This window comes from Amblyraja radiata, chromosome 5, assembly GCF_010909765.2.
Source record: "Amblyraja radiata isolate CabotCenter1 chromosome 5, sAmbRad1.1.pri, whole genome shotgun sequence".
NCBI lineage: Eukaryota > Metazoa > Chordata > Chondrichthyes > Rajiformes > Rajidae > Amblyraja > Amblyraja radiata.
This window is the reverse complement of record NC_045960.1, coordinates 86,109,805-86,134,632: the sequence shown is the minus strand read 5'-3', so window position 1 is coordinate 86,134,632 and position 24,828 is coordinate 86,109,805. Positions and strand designations below refer to the sequence as shown.

Here is a 24,828-nt window from a genome sequence, read left to right as displayed (position 1 = left end):
GGTAGTTTTGTTCCCCGCGCTGTTTTTTCACAGGGGGGGAAGCTGGACAAAATAGTGTCCACAAGTGCTGCGAGTGAAGCTGGCTGGGGAGGACCGCGAAGTTGCGGGAGCCAGCAGCAGCTGAAGGCACAAGCCCCGTAAGGGATCAGCTGTGCCGACTTTTGGTCCCGCGCCGGCCAGAACACCACGGCCGGGCGAGAGACTATTCAAATGGGGCCGTCGACTTTTTGGACAAGTCAAAAACGGCAGGAGACGGGGTGGAACGACGTTCCCCCGTAGCGACAATTTTAACCTGGACCTGCAGGTAAGAGCTGCGGTCTTTTTGTGTTTATACCATGCTGATTACAGGTGGAGAAACCAACGGGCTGCGACAAAGCTGGTGGGCTAGATGGGATCAGCTGTGCCCGATGTCGCCTCCACACCGGCCAGATCCACTCCACGGAAGGGCAGTAAGGACAAAGCTGGTGAGGGAGGACCGCGGAGCAGCGGGCAGCCAGCAGCAGCCAGCGGCACTCGGATCACCGATAGTGGGATCAGCAGTGCCCGATGATGCCTCCGCACCGGCCAGATCCACACAGCCGGGCGGAAAGGCTAGACACAAAAACAAACAAGGTCATGGACTCAGAGGAGTCCGACTTTGAACAACCGCGGGCGGCCAGCGCCCGAGAGCGCTGGAGCCGGATGGAGCAGTGTGTGGAGCATTTGCTCCAACGTGACAGACTCCAGGAGATGGAGTCGGGTCACTGTGGGCCCTATGATAAACCCACAGCAGTACCTCTTGAAGGGCTGCACAGTGCTTCTACCTCATCAGAGGGGAGCACTGCAGGTCAGTTCTGGGCTGACCTGGAAGAGGAGTCCGCAGAAGGAAAGACAAGTGTGCAAGGGGTGCAGGGACAAGAGAACCTACTGGAACCCACTACAGCCAAAGACAGCACCCCTACGCACCCACCAGCAGAACTGGTGAAAGCTCGAAGGCCCGGTACTCAAAACATGAGTCTTTTTTAGGCCATGTCCCAGGCCGGCCTTCTTGGAAGATGCGGGGACCTCCAACGCCAACCATACCGAAAATCCAGACACCAGCGCAACAACAGCAGCGAAGAACCTACAAAAAGAAGTAAACCTGCCACTGGTAACTATGGAGGTAGGTGGGTCTGGTTCCCTACAAAATACAGGGAGCATGGAGGTTGGGTGGAGATTACACTCTTTTCTGAATGCATGGAGCATGTTAACAACCGATACTTACATCTTAAGCAGTATCCAGGGATATACAATAGAGTTTATACACAAGTACAGCCCTCCAGTTCAACATATACTGAACCGAATGTTCGTGCCTTCTGATAAAGAAAAATCAAAAGCGCAAGCTGAACTGGAGCGGCTTTACATAAAAGGTGTAATTGAGAAAACTCAAAACGAACCATTAGAATTCGTGTCCAATATATTTATCAAAAACAAAAAAGATGGTGGTTGTCGCATCATCATAGATCTGACAAAATGGATACCTTTGTTACTGCTAAACAATTAATTTCCAAAGGTTACTTCATGACCAGCATCGATTTAAAAGATGCTTACTATTCAGTGCCTATACGAGGTGACCACAGATGTTACTTAAAATTCAACTGGATGGGACAACTCATGGCAGTATAAAGCACTGCCAAATGAGTTATCATCAGCCCCAGGCTGTTCACAAAAATTTTGAAACCAGCCCTAGCGTTTCTACAGAAACGTAAACACATGGTCATGGCATATTTAGATGACATACTCATTGTGGGCAAAACTTTGGAATTGGCCAAACAAACTGTAACAGCCACAAAACAGTTATTTGAAAAACTGGGATTTATTATCCATCCAGTTAAATCTAAACTAACGCCTTCCACTACTATGGACTATTTGGGGTTTCACCATTGACTCAGTTCACATGTCGGTGACTCTGCCTAAGGGAAAGGCTAGAGATTTAATAGAGGCTTGCAATAACCTCATTGACATCAGCAAACCATCCATCAGATTGGTAGCAAAAATAATTGGCAAAATGGTGGCTGCCTTTCCAGCCACACAATTTGGACGTCTACATTACCTAAACTTACAAAGAGCAAAAATACAAGCACTCTAAATTAATGCAGGTCACTTTGACAGACCTATGAAACTACCAATCAAGCTAAAATGGAACTAAAATGGTGGATAGATAACATCTGGCTTTTGTTTCAATCCAATCATTGTCAGTAACCCTTCCATGGCACTACAAACTGATGCCAGTGCACTTGGGTGGGGAGCCACCAATACCATCACCAGCTGTGGAGGTAGATGGACTGCTCAGGAGGCATCATTATTACTCACAATGGGCATAAACTACCTGGAAATGTTGGGTGCATTCCATGGCCTAAAGTCATATTGTACTGGGTCATATCACCAGCATGTTAGACTACAGATAGACAATACCACCGTGGTAGCATACATTAACCACATGGGTGGAAACAAATCGACATCATGTGACAATCTGGCTAATACAATTTGGCAATGGTGTATCCAGAGAGATATTTGGATATCAGCCACTTACCTACCAGGAAGACTAAATTTAGTGGCAGACACCAGGTCACGCAAATTTAATGAAAACACCGAATGGATGTTGAATAAAAAAGTATTTGCTGATATTACAGCAAAATATGGAACACCAGATATCGATCTATTCGCATCCAGACTTAACCACCAGTTATCAAATTATGTTTAATGGGAACCAGACCCTGGGGCAGCGGCGACAGATGCATTTTCGCTGCATTGGGGGGGAAATTGTTTATTTACGCATTCCCTCCTTTCTGCCTCATCAGTCGGGTATTAAGGAAAATACAACAAGACTCTGCGTCTGGTATTGGTAGGACCCGATTGGCCCACTCAACCATGGTTCCCAGTGGTATTAAACATGGTATTAGAACCATGTATCACCATCCCTCATAGACCAGATTTATTGCTACATCCCGTAACAAGGGATAGCCACCCATGCCATAAACATTTGAACTTATTAATTTGTAGAGTTATAAAAACACCTCTACTACAACTGGGACTGACGGACCGAACAGTGAACATGATCTCGGCGGACCAAAGACAGTCAACCAAAAAACAGTATCTGGTCTATATCAGGAAGTGGGCGATGCACTGCCATAAAAACACATCACCTACAGTGACATGAACATCCCGTCTGTTCTGAAATATCTGGCAGGCCTCCACTATGATGAGGGGCTCAGTTACAGTGCCATCAACTGCGCCAGAAGTGCCCTATCGACTTACCTATGGCAGGGGACAGAGCGTTACTCTGTTGGGACTCACCCACTGGTAACAAAACTTATGAGGGGAATTTTTAATACTAATCCCCCAAGAACCAGGTACTCCCAAATATGGGATGTAAGTATTATCCTGAAGTTGCTCAGGAATTGGTCTCCAGCAACAGCTCTGTCCCTACACAGACTGACATTAAAAACAGTCATGCTAATGGCATTGGTCACGGCACAGAGGGTACAGTCACTGCATAAACTAAGACTGGACAACATGTCTTCCTCAACAGAAAATATTACGTTTCATATCTATGAGTTAGTAAGCAGAACAGACAGGGATCAGCAGGCCTCAATATACAATTTAGGTCATACCCAACAGATGACCGTCTGTGTATAGTAAGACATCTGTCGTTATACATGGAGAAAACGAAAATCCTAAGAGGCAATGAGAAGGCACTTTTTGGTCAGCCACCAGCAACCACACAAAAAAATGACGGTCCAGACCATCTCAAGATGGCTGAAACAGGTGCTAACACAGGCTGGGGTGGATACTAATATTTTAAATCTCATTCCACCAGGGCTGCAGCTACATCGGCAGCGATACAGTTGGGTGTACCAATGGACCAAATCCTCAAGGCAGCAGAATGGTCTGGGGGGGGAAAAAACATTCCAATTATTTTACAATAAACCAGTAATGAAACCTGGAACATTTGCAGAATCAATTTTAAGTTCTGTAAATTAATTTAAACCCATAAAAAGGGGTTATAAATTTGTGTTAATAAATTTTATGATTTCAATGTCGAATTCATGTCCAAATTATGTTAACACAATTCCTCCTACAGTCATCAAGGCAGACGTGATGCATGGACTCGTTTCCACGGCATGAAATCACAGAGCTTTAAAATCTTCACGTAGTCACTCACGTGACTCCGAAGTAAAATAGTAAGATTAAACGAGAACTTACCAGTTTGAAGTTTGATCTGTATTTTATGAGGAGTTACGATGAGGGATTACGTGCCCTCCGCTCCCACCCTTGATCATATACTTAACTGGTATCTCTTCTCTAATCTTACTATGTTTAGTCATTACAGTTATCTGTGATTTCACACCGCTGCTTTGAAGAATGACACGCATGCGTCGTGGCGGGGTTCTTCACGTAATCCCTCATCGTAACTCCTCATAAAATACAGATCAAACTTCAAACTGGTAAGTTCGCGTTTAATCTTACTATTAAAGGGCACTCTTTTAGAAAGGAGGTGAGGAGGAACTTCTTTAGTCAGAGGGTAGTTAATCTGTGGAACTCATTGCCACAAAGGGCTGTGGAGGCCAAGTCAGTGGATAATTTTAAAGAAGAGATAGACAAATTCTTGATTAGAATGGGGGTCAAGGGTTATAGGGAGAAGGCAGAAACGGCATAATTCTACTATAACGTGAACTTGTGGTTCAGGTACAATTCTGAGAGATTTATGGTGCACGGACTCTATGGTGCTTTAATATCATGGCTTCGGCAGTAATATTCCGTAGTCCTCCAATGTCCTCGGTACGCTCAGACCTCAGCAGACATGTATCAGGAAGGCTAGTCATCTATGGCATGGTTCCCCCTAACCTCAGAAGATATGTGAGGAGTGGGCCTATGACATCCTTCTAATTTTGGGATACTGCCTGGCTATATTGTGGGGTCATGATGTCAGATGGCAGGTGCTGCAGGATATTTCTGTGAAAGGGAGGTATCTTTATCAGAGACTGTGCTCACTACTTGTGAAACAAAGTGTTAGAAGCCTTACATGAATCCATAGATGACAATAACATTATTAACATGCGGGTAAGAAGAAACAAATCATAAACTTAAGGCAGAATGCAAAAAAATATATACATTCACCGTTTTAGATGGCAAACCATGGGGCTTATGTGCAAAGCATTGGTCAATCACTACAAACTTGAAACATTGTCATTACACAAATCACAACAGGTTTTAAGTTGAATATCCTCATGGATCACAATTATTTGTTTCTGAGAATTTTATGTACACGTTATACATGCTTTCAATTACTAAATGTTAGTTCAACTTTAAAAAGTGTTTTTATGAAACAAATGTGCTACTTACATCATATAATATCTGGGTCCCTTCAGTTATAAAAATACATGCTAAAACATTGGTATTATATTTTATATTAATATAATTTCCACCAGGGAACCTCCACAAAAAAAAACATGGGCATAATTTGCATAAAAAATACCATAAATTGTTTCCATTACCCTAATTGTTGCTTCCAGCCATGAGTTGCACACTTCATCATGGTAGATGTCAGCAAAGATTGCACCCATTGTGTTTTGGCGCGAGCAATCATGGGGAGCACACTTCACCCTTAAGGAAGAGCCCACAGCAACATAATAGTTGCCACTGAGGTGAAGAAACATGCAGGAGTGAAGGTCTTAGAAATAGGGAGGAATTCAGTACCATACCGAGATCCATCTCAGCAGTGTACAGTTGCAGCAAGTATAATGAGACCTAGCAACAAGTATGCAGAACAACAAGACCTCAGGCAGGCAGGTGCCGCCAGCTACACATCAATGTCCCGGTGGTGACCCTATGATTCGCACTTACTTGCCATATTGCTGCTGAGATTCTTTCCTTGATTTACTAAAACTGACGGTTGTAGGTTACTCCAATTTCTGTCAGCAAGCCATATACACTGATGTCACCATTATATGTGCGAAAAAGTGCTGCAAAACTTCAATTGCATATGTGAATCATACCCAGAGGTTCCTGGTCCAATCTCGTGATTGCCACAATTTCAAGAGGATATGGTCACTATCATGTTAAAACATGCATTATTGGCTTTTATGATGATTGTGCACAGCTAAATAATAGTTCAAAATATATCCAATTTCTAGTCTATAGTCTGTAGGGACTTCTCATGTTTTTAGAGAACTTTTGCATTGCTATTAATCAATCAAATGTCTTTGCCTGTAAATGATCTTTACAAAATTAAAATCATGATTAAAACAATTTCATTTCTCGCATAATATGTCTCCGGGTTAAGCTATTGTCAATGTTTTCCATGGGGCTAATTTTAGTTTCACTTATTGGGAATATCTTCTTTGCATCAGCTAATGTAGGTGTTAAATCATTCCATGATCAGGCAAATGCTGAACTGCTCTTCAGTGAGCAGTTCCTATAAATAGACAATGGTTTTTGCTGCATTTTAATATGCAAAAGTACATCGCTGGTAGGAAGCCCAATATAGGCGATGTTGTGTAGGAAATGTAATCTACTTCGAAATAAACAACAGAACTGATCATTACATTTTCTTAAATTAATGGAGTGTTCTCACCTCTGCATACAGCAGTCTATTTATGTTACCCACTCTGAGTGTATATCTACCAAGCGCCCGCTACACACATCCATTTTAATTGTCTAAAGCAGTGTTGCGCTATCGTATTGAATATGCAACATAAATTATTGAAATACAACCTAATTTCATCAATACTATGATAAATTCAAATGATAAACGGGTGCAGCAGCTTAATAAAAAACCCACAAGAACCTCCATCAAAGTAAAACCTTCCTGGGCAATTTATGGAAGTTTGCCCAAACAAAATTTGACCGGAACAATATCACAAGTGACGAGCAGTTTGTTAAAGCGATGGCTTCAGGAAGCATTATAGAGGAGAGAGAGAGAGAGATTGCTCAGGCATAAAAAAATCAGAGCGTAATTAAAGAACCTTAAGTGCTCGAGACTTAAAGGCACAGCCCAAAGATAAAAACTGAGAAGGAGCCACAGCTGCAAGAAGGCAGAGTTCTTAGAGTGAGGCATGGCTGGAAAAGTTTGTGAAGACAGGGAGATGCAGGGCATTGATAATAACATCAAGTGCTGTTGGAAGAGCAACTATTCGGTGAAAGACACACTTTAGTCTACCCAAAGCCTGTTGGTGTTCCAGTACAACAAGATCTCCATAAATGAATGCAGCCGACTAGCATTTTTCTGGCTGCAGGAGTTTGCTGAAGGATGCACTGATGTTTGGTGCAGACAATACAAAGGTTTTGTGGGAGTGGACTGTAATCTAGGTTCCTGCTGCCACCAGATACTGAGCCCTGTGTTACTGCCCCGCAAACACTTGAGGGAGTATAGTTCAAAACGACCACATGAGTGGCTTTGGTGCTTTGTACATAAGTATGTACTGACTTGATGACGACAGCGATATGATTGTTTAGACACGATGACACAATGAATATAAAGAAAGCCATGTGCTGTTTTGTATTTCTTAAATACATCTCTATTAATAAAGTTTATTTTTGAAATATAAATAAAGCATGTGGAAAATGTGAGGTCCTCTGTATTTCACCCAGAGTGGTGAATCTTGGAATCCTTTAATATAAAGTACTATGGAGGCTCAGTCATTGAATTCATTACAAATAGAGACTTGAGGATGTCTTAGATATTTGAATCATACAGCCATACAGTTAAGCAGCACAGTAATAGGCCCTTTGCCCCACCTTGTCAATGGTGAGCAAGGTGCTTGTACAGTACAGGAATTGACCCTTCTACTCACAATATCCATGCCAAATATGATGCATCTTTGCCTACACATGATCAATATATCTCCATTCCCAACATATCTAGTCAGTCATACAGCATAGCCACAGGCCCTTTGGCCCAACTTGCTTACCAACCAACACTAGTCCCACCTGCTGGCATTTGGCCCATATCCCACTATGTGTCAGTCTCAAAGCTTTTAAAATGCCACTGTCCAATCTGCCTCCACCACCACCCCTGCTTTCGTGTTCCAGACACCCACTAATAACAGTGTAAAACACTGCCCCGAACACCTGTCTGACAGATCAGAAATACTCTTCAGGAGTCAGGTGTGGTTTTGTCAATGACCACTGTCCGCAGAATACTTCGTGAACAGAAATACAGAGGCTGCACTGCAAGATGCAAACCACTGGTTAGCCGCAAAAAAGGATGGCCAGGTTACAGTTTGCCAAGAAGTGCTTAAAATAGCAACCACAGTTCTGGAAAAAAGGTCTTGTGGACAGATGAGACGAAGATTAAATTATATCAGAGTGATGGCAAGAGCAATCTATGGAGGTGAGAAGGAATTGCCCAAGATCCAAAGCATACCACCTCATCTGTGAAACATGGTCGTGGGGGTTTTATGGCCTGGGCATGTATGGCTGCTGAAGGTACTGGTTCACTTATCTTCATTGATGATACAACTGCTGATGGTAGTACCATAATTAATTCTGAAATGTATAGACACATCCTATCTGCTCAATTCAAACAAATGCCTCAAAACTCAGTGGCCGGCAGTTAATTCTACAGCAAGACAATGATTTCAAACATACTGCTTAAGCAACAAAGGAGTTTTTCAAAGCTAATAAATGGTAAATTCTTGAGTGGCCAAGTCAATCACTCGATCTGAATCCAATTAAGCATGCCTTTTATATGCTGAAGAGAAAACTGAAGGGGACTAGCCCCCAAAACAAGCATAAGCTAAAGATGGCTGTAATACAGGCCTGGCAGAGCATCACCAGAGGAGACACCCAACAACTGGTGATGTCCATGAATCGCAGACTTCAAGCAGTCATTGCATGCAAAAGATATGCAACAAAATACTAAACATGACTACTTTCATTTACATGACATTGCTGTGTCCCAAACATTATGGTCCCCTGAAATTGGGGGGGGGGGGGGGTGTATAAACACTGCTGTAGTTTCTACATGGTGAAACCAAAATGTATAAAAATGGCCTTTATTAAAATTTGATAACTGTGGAGTACAGAGGCAAGTAAATAAATGATGGGCCTTTGTCCCAAACATTATGGAGAGCATTGTACCTGCATTGAGGAGACAATTAAACACACTTGAGCAATTACAAACACCTGTTAAGCCATGTGTCCCAAACATTATGATGCCCTAAAATGGGGGATCTATATATTAGCGCAGCTGTAATTTCTACACGGTGAAACCAAAATGTATAAAAATACCCTTTAATAGAATCTGTGCACTTTAACCACATGTGATTTTTTTTGTTACAAATCTCAAGTTGTGGAGTACAGAGGCAAATAAATACATGATGGGTCTTTGTCCCAAACATGAAGGAGGGCATTGTGTGAACAGAATAAAATGGTGCAGTGGTCCCAAGTTTAGTCAAGGCTAATCTATATATTTGGCCACAAGGTGGTGCACTGGAGCGGTATATATTGTAATTGAATCTTCTTACTCTCCATTTCAGCACCTCAGTCAGATGACCTGGATGACATTGGGAACTCGTTACTTTGAGGAAATCACAGGTTCTATTCTATATTTTACTACCTTGTCATCCTGGATTATATTTAAAACATGTTTTGTAATTAAGTCTTTTGTGCCTTATTTCATGATCAGTATGCTTTGTGTACGTATGAGTGAATAACATGTTGCGGCTCTAACTTATAAGTAACCTGACATGATCCTAATGATCTTGTGATGGTCACTCACTAATTACTCTTAGAATTTGAAATTTGCTATCTGATTCAGAGGGAAAAAATCAGTCTCAAAAGCAAAGTTAAAATAATTTGAAGAATCATCTTCGATTCACCTGTTGTTGCTGGTAATGTTTTTAAACATTCAAAACTAATATTCCAGTGGAAAAAAACATTTATTATAAGAAGCTAAACATTTGTTCATTTGTTTCAGTTAAATACCTTCATATCTGTAGGCTTCAAAATCTAAACGTCTGCATTTTTTCAAATGCTGGTTTCTGGTTTATACCAAAGATAGGCACGAAATACGGGAGTAACGCATTGGGTCTGGCATTATCTATCGAGAAAATGGACAGGTGATACATCGTCACCAATGGATAGGTGACTGAGACTAGAGAACGGTCTGAAGAATGGTCCTGACCTGAAACGTCACTAATCCATCCTCATTTTTAAAATTTGATTATCTGATAATAAAACTGATTTTTGTCCTTGAAATCTATTGATATCCTTCTCTGAAATGTTTCTACAACATACAATACAAAGCATATTCGGAGATATATAAGACTGTAAATTGCACTAAAGGTTCTGCTAAATCATGAGGTGGACAAAGGTAATTGGTCTGAATGCTCTTGAATTAATATTACAGTGAAATCTCCAGAAAATATTTCCTTTTGTTTGTTATTAAACTTGAAAAGCCCATGTTACTAATTGATATTAAACAACAAGAAGGATTGCACACAATTAAAGAGGCAGATAAACAATTTAAGGCATTTTAATTTAAATATCATGTTTTCATTCAATTATGCTACCCAAAATATTGTTTTTTTTTAAAGTGCAAATTGAGGAACTATATTGAAAGCAGAGATTCAGCAAAATAATCCATATTATTCTGAAATAATTCCAAATTTCAGCTTTGTGTTAAGAGGCGTTTTCTCAAACTGAAACAGAGTTAAGTTATACAGCACGGAAACAGGAATTTCCACCCAACTTATCCATGCCCAACAAATTCAGATTTGTCTCCATTGGGTTCAAACATTTTCTGGCCATAAACCTGAAATGATGAAATGATTTAAGTCTATGTCTGCAGTCTATGTTTCTATATTTCTAAGTTGCATCTTTTTATGCAGCTGGCTGGGAATGCTGTTTTTGATTAGCTTAATAGAGGTTGATTTGCTATGTTAATCTTTTCTCCAGTTTGCCTTTCGTTCAATGTGGTTGAAGGTTTTACTTCTGTTCATTCCTTCATTCAGCCCTTGGCCCTCTCCACTCCCACCCCAAGCTGGCACCTGACAAGATTCAACTGACTGATGTGCACAGTGTTGAATGATAGAGATTCTGGAACTTGAGCAAGTGACCATTTCAGTTGAGAAACAAAGCAGGCATTGAGCAGACTATTTCAGTTTAGTTGAGTTTAGAGATACAGTTGTGGATACAGGCCCATCGGCCCACCGAGTCCATGCCGGCCATCGATCACCCGTACACTAGTCCTATGTAATACCACTGTCACACCCTACACAACAGCAGGAATGTACAAAAGCCAATTGACCTAGAAACGTGCATGTCTTAGGAGTGTGGGAGTTAACCTGGAGAAAACCCACACACAGGGAGAATGTACAAACTCCGTACAGACAGCACCCGTAGTCAGGATCGAACCTGGGTGGCTGGTGCTGAACGGCAGCAACTCTACCACTGCACCGATCTTGCTTCATTTCCCATAGACTTCCCTAGTCAATACCAAAGGAGTGTTTTGATTAATGGTCAGGCATGAATTGAAATGTAAAAAATCTGGACGATATACTCCATCTTAAATGTTAACTGATATTACATTGGTCGGACTCTTTATGTATTTTAACATATATTTGGACTTTCATTTCATCTCTCCAGTACTCATTATTTTTATTTTTATCTTACAGAAGACTGGTTGATAATTTAAGGTAAAACATGACAGGTATATTAAGGAATTGATTACCTCATTTTCTGCTGATTAACTTTAGATTTGTCAATTCTGTTTGGAAGGATTCTTGGAGCCAAACATGATCTCCCATCTCCAGTGACCTCAACATATAGGCTCAGTCTAAAGAAGGGTCTCGACCCGAAATGTCACCCATTCCTTCTCTCCAGAGATGCTGCCTGTCCCATTGGGTTACTCCAGCATTTTGTGCCTATCTTCAGTTTAAACCAGCATCTGCAGTTCTTTCCAACACATATACCTGTAAGCTCACCACTTGTCTTCTGCTTTCCCCACATCACAAGGACACTGAGCATACATTAATTGGGAAGTGAATAGACCCCTCAACTCTCTCAATCTTTCTTCCAATCAACCAATATTTTTTAGAATAGGGTACTATTCAAATAAAATTGACAAGTACAATCCTAGCTAATGTAATAAAGTAGCCCCTTAACCCCCCCCCCTCCCCCCCACCTTGTCACTCACAAAAGTACTTTACCAATTATTCACTAATTCTTTGAGATTCATTTGTTATGAACAACACGATGCAAGGTTTAAACGGCCACTTCCTTTTTTTCCCTGAGTGTTTCTAAGAAATGGTGATTACTTATGAGATGGTGAGGCCAATACATTCTAGACGTTGGGTCGGAAGCTACAGGGTGAGAGCTTATTCTGTTTATTTCCTCATTCACTTGTGTAACATAATATAATTTTGGAGGTGTAATTTAATCTTAAATACTAGGTCGAAGGTTGCCATGAGCAGATTGGTAACCCATAATACACCTCATCAAAATTTGCTTTCTGAAGGTATCAAAGGCAAAGCAAATCAGATTAGCAGGCAGCTGATACACTTCTGCAGCTCAGTGCCCAGCGCTCAATGTTCAAAACTGCCCTCTGGAGTGTGACTGACAGATGCTGGAGGCAAGACTGTTGGACATATCTCTTAGCAACTCTTGCATGGAAATCCTCACAATGACAACACAGCTATGAGAGAAAGTGGAAGGGGGTGGCAGGGAGTTGGGGGTCGGAACAGAAAGAGAGATTTTTGAGCTCCAGGAGAACAATTGTTCATGTATCGCAATGATATACAGAAAACAAACTGAAAGCTTTTTGAAGTGATGCCATCCTTAAATCTTTCATCTTAAAACACATGTATTCCTCAGGTGACCAAATTGATTGTGTATTAAAACTAAATTTGTGCATTAAGTGCATTAATCGAGAAATCAAAGTAAAGAACCAAGAACTATCACGTAGCTGTCAATAACACTGAAAAGAATAAAGAAAACAAGGCAGCCAAGTGCCATTTTTACCAAGCTCGAGTTTAAAAGCAGATGAATTGCATAAGGAAAGTAAAGTAAGAAGAATCCAGCTCTCCTTGCTGCAAGGGGAAAGCTTAAATTTTAAAATGGATCGTGAAAAAACCCCATAAATATTATACCAGATATTAATTAATGCAGTAAACTAGAACTAGTAAACTGATGCTTTAGCTGATCAATTACAGGAATCTCATCATCAGCACATAAGCCTGATCTTGTAATTCATCAAATTTTAGTTGTATCTTAATGCAGGTGCAGAGTTTATAACCACAAACGCTATTTGATATGATAAAAGAAAGACATCCTTGCCTTTTAAATAAATGCACACCACAAATTGATGTCTCCTTCTCCTGAACACAGGAAAATTAAATAAATAAAATACTCCGAACACCAAAATACAGTAGATAGCCCCTTAAAACAGGCATGAGGATTACAATGCATGAGTAGTTCACACCTGATCTTTTCAATGTCGAATGCGGACTTCATACAGTCTGTACACTAACATGATAGGTGCATGCACACAGTGTGTTGCTCTGTAGTTAACAGGGGCTCCAATAATGGCAATGGCCGGCGTTATGTTAAAGCCAAACTGTTCCCCCTAATGATGGAGGCTGCCTTTTGAAAATAATGATACGGCTTGGCACAGAGCAGGCACCATAACTTTCCATCACTTCTGAGTTTAGAAAGTGGGAAGGTGGCGCTTACGTGGATTCCAGTCAAATTCTCTGAGGATAATTGCTTCAAGCGCCAATGCAAGGAATCAAATCTCCAAGGATCTGAAAGTTCAATGATCTCCCAAGAGTGGTTAAGGTTGACAAGTTGGTATTCATGTGCCACATCCTATAATTTGCGGCCATTAGACGGCCTGCTGGAGTGGTTGTGGTGCCTTCACACCCGCGTTGGTTTTGCATACAGCCTGTCACCGCTGGCAACTCGCCAGCAGCCTCACGAGAAGGTCCAGACATAAGAGCTCAATAACAACTCCAAGGTCAGACTCACTAGTTGGCCTGATCTGCACGCAGGTTATGATTGGTGAGAATGTAGGTAAAAGGGGCTTCTGGAATAAACGTGACACAAGGTGTCTGGTTCAGCTATGTGTCGTTTGTTCTTTGCTCTTCTGTGGGATTCAGTAAATCTACAACTGGTGACCCCGTTGCTAGACGCAACCTTTCACTTACTCACGAAATGTATGACGATAAAACTGACACTGTGTCAGTCGATGAAGTAAATCTCGACGCCCCAACTTTTTTGATAGCCAACGCAAGAAAGTGGTTTTCAACACTAGAAGCTCGATTTCACTCCCTCAATGTCACGTGCCAACGGACAAATTCGGGTTCCCAGCAGCTCGTCTTCCAGAGCAGATCGCATGGGAAATAGAGGACGTGCTCCTTAATCCTGAAGGAATGACGCCATACAAAGTGCTTAAATCCGCGATCTTGGAGAGACGCAGGCCTCGAAGCAAGCCTGCTTTTCGGAGCTGCTGGGGGATGATACTCTTGGCGATAGGAGGCCATCACAAATGCTGCGTAGATGGCGCACGATGGCGGTAGACGAAAAGATTGACGGCGATGTCTGGAAACAGAAGTTTCTCCGCTGCATGCATACTCAGGTGCAGGGGCATCTGATAGGTATGTTTGAATCGGCCAGTATAGATGAGCTCGCAAAACAGGCCAGCATTGTCATGGAGACAACCACTGCGCTGCAGGTGACTGTGGTTATTGCAACAACAGTAACGCCGGATAATGCACAGCGGGAACACTTGCAATGGTCTACGTGCCTGCTGACCTCCAACGCTGCAAACATGTTTTGGTCCGACACGACGCCGTCCGCCGATCTCTTCAGCAAGCATACGATGGCCCTTACCAAGTCATCCAACGCCTACCCAAAAGTTTTGTGATCTACCGGAACGGAAAAACTGACACCGTATCCGTCGGCCAGCATACATCGAAAACCAACCGACCACCTCACCCACCGAACCAGCAAAGTCACAAGACCCCAACACTTCCAATCAAAAACCTCCCACACTGCAGTACCAAACACGATCGAGCTGTAAAATCAACCTGCCAGACCAGCACGGGGCAGGCCAAAACCAGGCAGTCGCCACCTTGTATGACTCGGTGGCTGAGGGGGGAGCTGCGTCGCCTTCATGCCCACGTTGTTTTTGCATACAGCCTGTCACCGCTGGCAACTGGCCAGCAGCGTCACGGGAAGGTCCAGCCACATGAGCTCAACAACAACTCCAAGGTCAGACGCACTAATTGGCCTTCTCTGCACACGGGTTATGACGGGTGAGAATGTAGGTAAAAGGGGCTTCTGGAATAAACAGGGCACATGGTGTCTGGCTCAGCTAAGTGTCGTTTGTTCTTTGCTTTCTATCATAGGATTCAGTCGATCCTACATGGTGGTGCTGGAGTCTACAGCGTGGAGGCTGTGGGCCTGGAGCTGAGCCTGGAGCTCGAGTGGGGTGGCGGTTCCGGCCTGCTGGTGATCGGTGGAGGGGAGAGGGTCAGCGGAGTGTGGGCTCCACCTTTCCTTGATCAAATCGTTGCTTTTTGCATATTTCATTGATTTGTTCCATGTACCTTCTATATCTCTCGTATTCCTCTCTCCTGGCGCTCAGTCTGAAGAAGGGTCTTGGCCCGGAATGTTAACTATTCCTTTTCTCCAGGGATGTTGCCTGACCCGCTGAGATACTCCAGCATTTTGTGTCTTTCCTCAGACTTTGCTCAATGGGCCACATTCATTTCATCCACTTAATTACAATTTCTATTAATTTGGAGTCATATCTTGCATGCACCTGTTCATCCCACCAATATTCTGCTGCCAGTCTTACATCCACATGTCAAGGTTTTCACAGAGCACCTCGTGTTAATACATTACTCACCTCCTCTTCCCTCTCCCTTAGAGAACAAGAAGTCGGCGTCAGTAGACAGGTGGGCGCCAGATTCAGGTCAATGCCCATTGTACCGTTGATCAAGCAGAGCTGACTCTCCTCCCTGCAGCGATTGCCCGAGGCTGTTGCCTGCAGCATCTTTCCATCAACAGAAAACGTTGACACTCCACCTAATCTTCCATTATCATATCCCATTTATCCTTCATCAGACATTTATTTCCTGATTTATAAGTGGCAGATGGTGTAAGCCTTAACTCTGAGCTGCCAGGTAGCCAGGAACTGCAATTGGGCCAGATGGTGATGGATGACCGATGAAGAAGACAGAGACGATGACAAATGCCATATCTCGCTTTCACACTTGCTTTGCTTAGGCACAGGATCTGCAAATGGGTGCCCGTTGTCAAGGAGCAATGACACGATTGAAACCCAGGAGGCATTGCCACACTTAACTTCTGCTGCAGAGGTTTCAGGCGAGCACTTCCATGGGACGGGCTGCAAAAGAAGAGTGGTAGCTGAATGAAGGGCTTAATACATCCACCAACTGCTCAGTGTGGGTTGTGTTGAACCTGAACTGGAAAGGAACCAATATCCTGAATGGATATTGAAAGAACTGCAGATGCTGGAAAAATCGAAGGTAGACGAAAAATGATGGAGAAACTCAGTGGGTGAGGCAGCACCGATGGAGGGAAGGAATTGGCGATGTTTCAGGTTGAGATCCTGAATGGGAGATTTGATGGACACATCAGGCACTCTATTAAAACCAAAACGACTTTAGTGGTGGCTCAATGTGCACACTACAGAATTTAATGAAGCCACTCTCCAGTTATCACTCATCTGACCGAGGGCAGCTGCAGCTGGTTTCACTGGCACCAAGCCCAGGGGAGAGAGGGAAACATATTCAGGGTTTCTGCTCCTCCACATCAGTCCACGACTCTGACTTGAAATGTGGGTCTGTAAACTGATGCTGAAGGCTGTGGTATTTTGTGTCGTCTGCCTGCACTTGAATATTGCACATGACAAGTAGCCACTTGGTAAGCCCGAGCAAGTTGGAGCTGGAGGAAATGTGCCCAAAAAATAAACCATGGCTTCAGGAAAAGGGGAGTGAAAAGCAATGAGGTGTGAGATAGGGTGAGATTTTAAATATCTGATGAGGGAAGACTGAAAAGAACTAACCACTTGCAGGGTTAAACCAGGAAATACAAGTATTTGGAAGGGAAAACAGCATAAATAAGGTCATGCATCTTATAACATAGAGAACCTTTGTGATACTCGGTATATTCAGAATTCTCTTTGTACCTATTTAAACTGCAAACTTTCGTCCTTCTGAAATAAGTGAAAAATGCAGTAGCTTTTAAGCTCACAATTATTTAAAATCTCTGCTCTGTAGCTGGAAGATAAATCTAATATTTAATTGAGATTTTTTTTTTGTCCAAGATAATGATAACAGATGCAGGATTACATTAATGTGGTTCAGAAAAATCACAGGGGAGGGAAATAGAACTTAAAACTGTCCCTAGCATAGGCACTGCATTTCTAATAAATATCCCACAGTGCATTCTGCCGTACAGCAGTCATACATTAATTAGTGAATTCAGTGTCACTGCATTGTGTTACATGCATTCATGTGAATCTTCATTTTTCACTTGTGGTGACTTACTAATTAAACATAAGCCTTGCAATTAAAAGCAGAAAATGTTGTTAAAAATCTTAATCCAAGCATGCTGCAAAAAAAAGCCCACAATTTTGTACATCATTTGGTGAATACAAATTGTATTTTTTATATATTTTTTTATCATGGTAACATAGCTGCGGAAATGAAGCAGCTTTCATTTTGTAGATGATACTCTGAGTAGTAAGGTGCAATGTTCCAGAATCTCCTTGCCAGTACCTGGCCCTAGTCCAATGCTTTTAGTGAGTGCTATCTGTCAAGGCATGAATAATACAGCCCCTAGGCTGCCGGCTGAATCCAAATGAGGCATACATCACGAAGAAAGCACTCGACTTTAGTTCCAGAACATGCTCCTGCTACGACAGGCAATTATTCACCCACTGCAGCAGCCATGGCAATCAAACTGGTGGGTGAAAAGGTACACAAAATAAAAATAAATTTGAATAAAATACAGCAATATAGGCCAGGGATTATTGAATAATTATTTTATCAAGAGAGAGAAATGACCAATTTTATATACCCTCAGAGTTTATTATGTTTCATTGCTTTATGAGAAACTATTCATAAAAATCTGATTTTCACGGGTTGCCAAAGATACATAGTTGATGTTGGGAAGTAATAAATTATTATTGCACAAGACAGGGAACACTTTAGAAGAGCAATAAAAAAAGAATCAGACTGGCCATTGTTGAAAAGGTTAGCAGTTAGCAGATGCTGAATATCTAACCTACCTTTTTTTTAACTGCTCACTGAAAACATTATTGTGGTGTGAGCAGACATGCCAGTGCTAATGCTTACAGAAATAAGAACAAAGGACTTGATAGCCATATTTTTTATTGATTCAAGCACTGAACATGGAATCACCCACAACTGCAGTCCTCGTTTAAAATGGAAGTGTTTGACAAAAACTAGAAACACATAAAAATAGTTGGAATTAGTATAGCCAGGAAGTAGAAGCCCAAGTGGGACAACTAATTCCCCCAACATGTACTCCTTTTATGAAGAGCTCCTCGGGTCACAGCAGAAATTATTTGTAAAAGAGACAAAAGGAAACAAAAGAGAAAATGCTGCAACTGGTCTATCAGCATCCAGAGGGGAAATATTCCATAAGATTTTAAGCAATATCTTTCTACAGAACTCAAAATATTAATTAAAGTTTATTATAATCCCTGTGTCATTCCACCACAATAACAGCCAAAACAAAATGGTAAACGCTACCTATTGATGAGCTACACAATCAATTTGAGAACACAGTAGAAGATACAGTCCAAACAATTATTTTTAACTAAAACAAAAACTATGAGAAATCCATGTTTCAAAACACCTTCAGGAATGCAAGTAAACTGCTTTAAACTGATGAATAACCATGAATTAATTTTTTTACCATAAATACTAAGAATTACTGATATTCCAGACTTTTATTATCTGTTGAAGTGAATAGTTCAGGAATTTGATTTGAATCCATCTTTTTAATTCTCATTCTAATTTCAACAAATTCTACCTTTGTTTTCAAAATTCAGTAATGGCAAAATAACTGCGAGAGTGCAGAAGTACAGTGAACTAAAGCTGCAGCCTGTTTTCATCACTCTGAATGTCCAGCTTTCAGTTCGAAAAAAAAATTGAAGAACAAACATACCTTCTCTTTTACATGGCTGTCAGAGCTGTAAGAGATAATGATTTCAAGTGAAAGAAAAACAAATTAGTCGCAGAATAGTATTGAGGCCACAGTCTTTGCCTTGGATGTAGTCAACCTAAGACACAAATGCTTATTGCTGCCGTCAGCAGCAGACACAAAACAGAAATGGTATATATCAGAGCCAATGATCATTTAGTAAAAAGACTAAGATAACCAGAGTTGCATTCCTCCTATTACAACACAAACCATTGTCCATTAAGCCACCAAATATTATAGACCATGTGCAATCTACACTTTTGTAAATTCTACCATACGTGAAAGACCTCAGTAAATAATTATTGATTTCAGTAAGCAATCAAACAAAATTCTTGAATATTTTTTGATGTATACATCTCCATCACACAACCCTGTCTGACTGTCCTTTCTTAACTATGATCCACCTCACACAACCGATAGCAAAGGACCACAACATGCCACTTAAAGAAAATAGGAAAATGACAAAGCCAGATACATACTATTGGATAAAAAGGAATTTTACTTATTATGTCATATAAATCAATAGGCCTAATTATAAATGGGCAAGATCACAAGATAATAAAACTAGGACTTGACTTTCAATCATAAAGCACTCTCCCTGGGGATGATTATATAACCAGAACACGTGGATTAGAAAGAGGTAAAAAAGGAACAAAGTGAACATTGGATTCTGTTATGCAAGCTACTCAATTTTCCTTTCAAGTGAGTTAAAGGGAAAGGAAAATTGGAGGATGGTATTATAGGTGACTCCTCTGCTTCTTTTTGTGCCTCTGCTGCAGTTTCCGAGTGTTAAGTTTGGGTTTGGCCGAGAAGGAATAGTTACAAGGATGACTATGCAATGCATCATGACACAGTGCAGGACTCAGGGGCTGCTGTTTCAGTAGAAAGGTGCCAGACTTCAGAGCAAACATTAAATGGAGCCCCTCTCTGCGCTCTCAGGTGGATCTAAACAAATTTGCAGCAGATTTCGAAACAGAGCAGGAAGTTCTCCTTTGTGTTTTGTTTAACAGACATAATAAACACATTGTGTAGGAAAGAACTGCAGATGCTGGTTTAAACAAAGGTAGACACACAATGCTGGAGTAACTCAGCGGGGCAGGCAACATCTCTGGAGAGAAGGAATGGGTGACGAAGGGGATGGGAGATTGCAACCTTCACGTGGTCCTCCCTGTTTTGACTAATGCAATCAACCTGGTATGCACAATCAAATAAGATCAAATAGACCAAGTTATCCTGCAACTTTAGGCTGTGCACATCATACGCAAGAAGAAGAAGGTGACGAAGATGACTGAAGAAGGGTCTCGACCCGAAATGTCACCCATTCCTTCTCTCTATAGATGTTGCCTGTACTGCTGAGTTACTCCAGCATTTTGTGTCTACCTATAATGAACATATTATATGATTGGTAACTAAATATAGTTCCTGGTATCTTGTTAACTAACCTGACCAATTGGCAGGTAGATTTATTTTAGAAAAGCCACTTAATTAGTTACAAGATTCTTTGATGCATCCTCAAGTCATGCTTTATAAGAGAAAAATATTCTTCATTAAATATTGCCAGCTGCTTTTGTTCTCACCATAATTAAAGTTGATATTTTGCATCATGCTGTACAATTCATTGAAGAGAGACTTCAGATTTTATTTTTAATGTAAGCTTGGGTGCAATAATCAAAGTGTAAGCTAATGGAGAATTCCCTTTTCCAGTATGGGATATGCCGTAGCCCAGGCATGTTCAGTTTCCAGGGAAAATGCTGCTGTTCCTGACGCTCTAAAACAATGTCTGAGCTGGGAAAGCATGAGCACAAATAAATATGTTGCACTCTGTTCAGCAAGGGAAAGCACCAAATATACATGGGCATTGTTAATTAAACTAGGTACAAATATTAACACAAAATAATTTAGAGAAGAACATAAATGGGAAGCCAGAGAAGCGACATCTAAGCCAGTAAATTCTAAACAAAAATCTGGCAAAGGAACATCAGATTTAATTACAAGGAGTATGAGAGAAAGGTAAAATGCTCTGAAATATATGTGCATTCCGTAACAAACGAATGCCTATGCCACATCATATTTGAAGTAATCTGCCTTGAGAGAATTGAACAATAGAGTTTCCACAAGCTGCATGATTGATCTCACTTGCAAAGCACACCCTCCGTGCAGCTCTGCGCATGTCAAAACAAGGCTATCCCAACTCCGGTTCAAATTGTATTTGTTTTTCAGATTATTGGTTTATAGGATGTGGATATCAATGACAATGCAGTAATTTTGTGTCCATCCCAAACTACCCCTGAACTAAGACAGCAGTTAAGAATCAACCACATTAATAGTTCTGATGAAATGTGATCGAGTTGTAACATTAGCTCTGTTTCTCTCTGCATAATGTTGCTAGCCTACTGAGCACTTCCAATGTTTTCAGTTTTTAAATCAGCTTCCCAGTCTCTGCAGCATTTTGCTTTCAAACCAGAGCAGTCAGAAATAGGCCAGACCAGGTAGAGATGAACAACTTATTTCCCTGAAAGATAACAGTGAGCCAGAGCGATTCTCATAATAATACACAAAAAAAGGTATTAATGCTAGATACAGCTGGGTTTATTTACTTATTTGTATATAAATTCTCTTGCTGACATGGTGGGATCTTAACCCATGGCACAGGGCCAATGGTCCGTAAGTTCATAAGCGATAGGAGCAGAATTAGGCCATTCAGCCCAACAAGCCTACTCCGCCATTCAATGATGGCTGATCTATCTCTCCCTCCTAACCCCATACTCTTGCGTTCTTCCCATAGCCCCTGATACCCGTACTAATCAAGAATATATCTATCTCTGCTTTAAAAATATCAATTGACTTGGTGTGTAGGAATGAACTGCACATGCTGGTTTAAACCATATATAGAAACAAAAAGCTGGAGTAACTCAGCGGGACAGGCAGCATCTCTGCAGAGAAGGAATGGGTGATGTCTCGGGTCGAGACCCTTCTTCAGAATATAATTGGAATAACTCGGAATGTGATTAAAGTAGGGCTTCCTGGGACAGTGCACTTCAGGAAAATTTACAGAAGGAGTCCACGCCATTCACCCACTGTTTCAGCAGCAGTTAACACAGCAATAGAAGAACATACGTAGAATTTTCCATTTTAAATTAAAAAAACCTACAGTCGTTATACAGCTTAGTTCCTCCACTTCCCGTCAGAAAGACCATCCTGACACTGTGCCACCATATTTACCTGCATCAGGTCATTAATGTCTGCACCATCAATTAAGACTCAGATTCCAGCAAATGTACTCTCCATATTAAGACATTTAATTGGCCAGCAACAGATGTTTAATGGTTAAGCAAGGTAACATAACAAGATCCAGAACAAAATGGAGCCAGGATTAGAAGGGATGATCAGATGAATCAGGTTGCTATGATCAAAAGGACACAAAGTGCTGGAGTAACTCAGCGGGTTAGGCAGCATCACTGGAGAACATGGATAGGTGACGTTTTGGGTCGAGACACTTCTTCAGACTGTTAAGCATAGCACAAAGTGCTGGAGAACCTCAGCAGGTCAGGCAGCATCTGTGGAGGAATGTACAGACAATGTTTCGAATCAGGACCCTTCTGCAGACTCGGATTCGTGTGCTGTGATGTTAAACTTGAGTTTGAGAAGGAATGGAGGTATGTCACTTTCCCACAACAAAGGGTAAAATGTGCATGTCATCCAAGAGAGCTCATTATTCTGAGAAAGAAAAAAATATAAACTGCTGGCAATAAAAATAACTTCAGACAAGGGTTCTGAAAATGTGGGTTGCAGCAGGATATATTGCTCATTAGTCAGCCCTGTCTCCATATTCTTATCTGCTCTGTCACTCCGCATTTTCCTCTTTAAAGCAACAACAGTTATGATTCAATATTCTCATCTCTCCTCATGTCAGATTTGCCCACTGCCCTTCCAACTCAGTCACATTTCTTTCTATTTTCCAAAGGCAAATGTAGAACAGGACATGAGTGCCTGAGGTATCTGAAGAGGTTGGGTAGGTTAGGACTTCACTCCTTGAAGCACAGGAAGCTGCGGGATGATCTTATAGAGGCGTATAAGATCATGAGGGGAATAGATAGGATGAATGTACAGAGTCTTTTACCCAGAGCCAGGGAATCAAGAACCAGAGGACATAAGTTTAAGGTGAGAGGGGAAACATTTAATAGGAACCTGAGGAGCAACATTTTCCTCCAGAAGGTGGTTGACATAGAAACATAGAAACATAGAAAATAGGTGCAGGAATAGGCCATTCGGCCCTTCGAGCCTACACCACCATTCAATATGATCATGGCTGATCATCCAACTCAGTATCCTGTACCTGCCTTCTCTCCATACCCCCTGATCCCTTTAGCTACAAGGGCCACATCTTAAATATAGCCAATGAACTGGCCTCAACTAACTTCTGTGGCCGAGAGTTCCAGAGATTTACCACTCTCTGTGTGAAAAATGTTTTCCTCATCCCGGTCCTAAAGGATTTCCCCTTTATCCTTAAACTGTGACCCCTTGTCCTGGACTTCCCCAACATCGGGAACAATCTTCCTGCATCTAGCCTGTCCAACCTATGTCATATATTTCACAATATATGAAACAAGCTGCCAGTGGAGGTAATTGAGTCAGGATGTATAACAACATTTAAAATGAACAGGTACATGGATAGGAAAGGGTTAGAGGGATTTGGGCCAAATGCAGGCAGTTGGGACCAGTGTAGATGGTGTGCTGCAGTTTCCTTCTTCCATTTCTCAAAGAGGGGCAACACCCATTTGGTCAATCACCTTGATGCTACTAAATCATAGTTAAAACAGCTGAACCAGGAAACACTGCTCAGTTCAAGTAATACTAAATTGAATCCTGACAGGAAACTTGCACGCATTCCACAATAGTTTAGTTCAGTCCAGTTTATTGTCACGTGTACTGAGGTACAGTGAAAAGCTTTTGTTGCATGCTATATAGCATGGATGAGGAGGGGAAGAGTGGCAGAGTCTCTGCACCAGCTTTCTTTCACCAATATTGAGTTTTGCTTTTAACCATCAAACCGTTAAGAATGTTAATCTCAACTCATTTCACAACTCATTTCAAACATGCATGTTAAAGTGAAAATGGAAGGGTTTTTGTTTTGGAAAAGATACCTTTTGTTGCCAGTGCAATCAGATCATCCATTTTTTTCCCTGCTTTATTTATGAGAAAGCAGCCTCAGAATTTTCACCCTGATGCTGGTTAATCAGCAGTTTACATCAGAAGCAGAAATCCCAAACATATTATATTTATCCACATTTACTTCATGCATTCATTTTTCCTTCATGTTAAAGGCCAGGTGCAAGGTAGACTCTTCTTCCCTGCATAAATATATGTTGAACATTTTCTGCAACCTTTAGAGCCATGCACCAGGCATAATGATTGTCTTCAATACAGAACACAAGTGGCAGTGGCACAAAGACACAGCACCTCCACATCCATCACATTTTCAAACATAAACATTACTTCTAGGTGTGTCCATAGAGCAAAAAGGATGAATCAAGTCACATATCTTTGTTACAATTTTGGGTCAAACCATAGTGCAATTGTTAAAATCTAAGGGGTTTAATTAAG

The 24,828-nt window shown here is 41.4% G+C and overlaps 1 protein-coding gene across 9 annotated transcripts in view; it reads right to left on the bottom strand.

Annotated features, from left to right (window-relative positions):
* myt1l (myelin transcription factor 1 like) overlaps positions 1 to 24,828 on the bottom strand; it is a 438,397-nt gene that overhangs the window by 262,516 nt on the left and 151,053 nt on the right. The gene's annotated exons all lie outside the window — the stretch shown is intronic.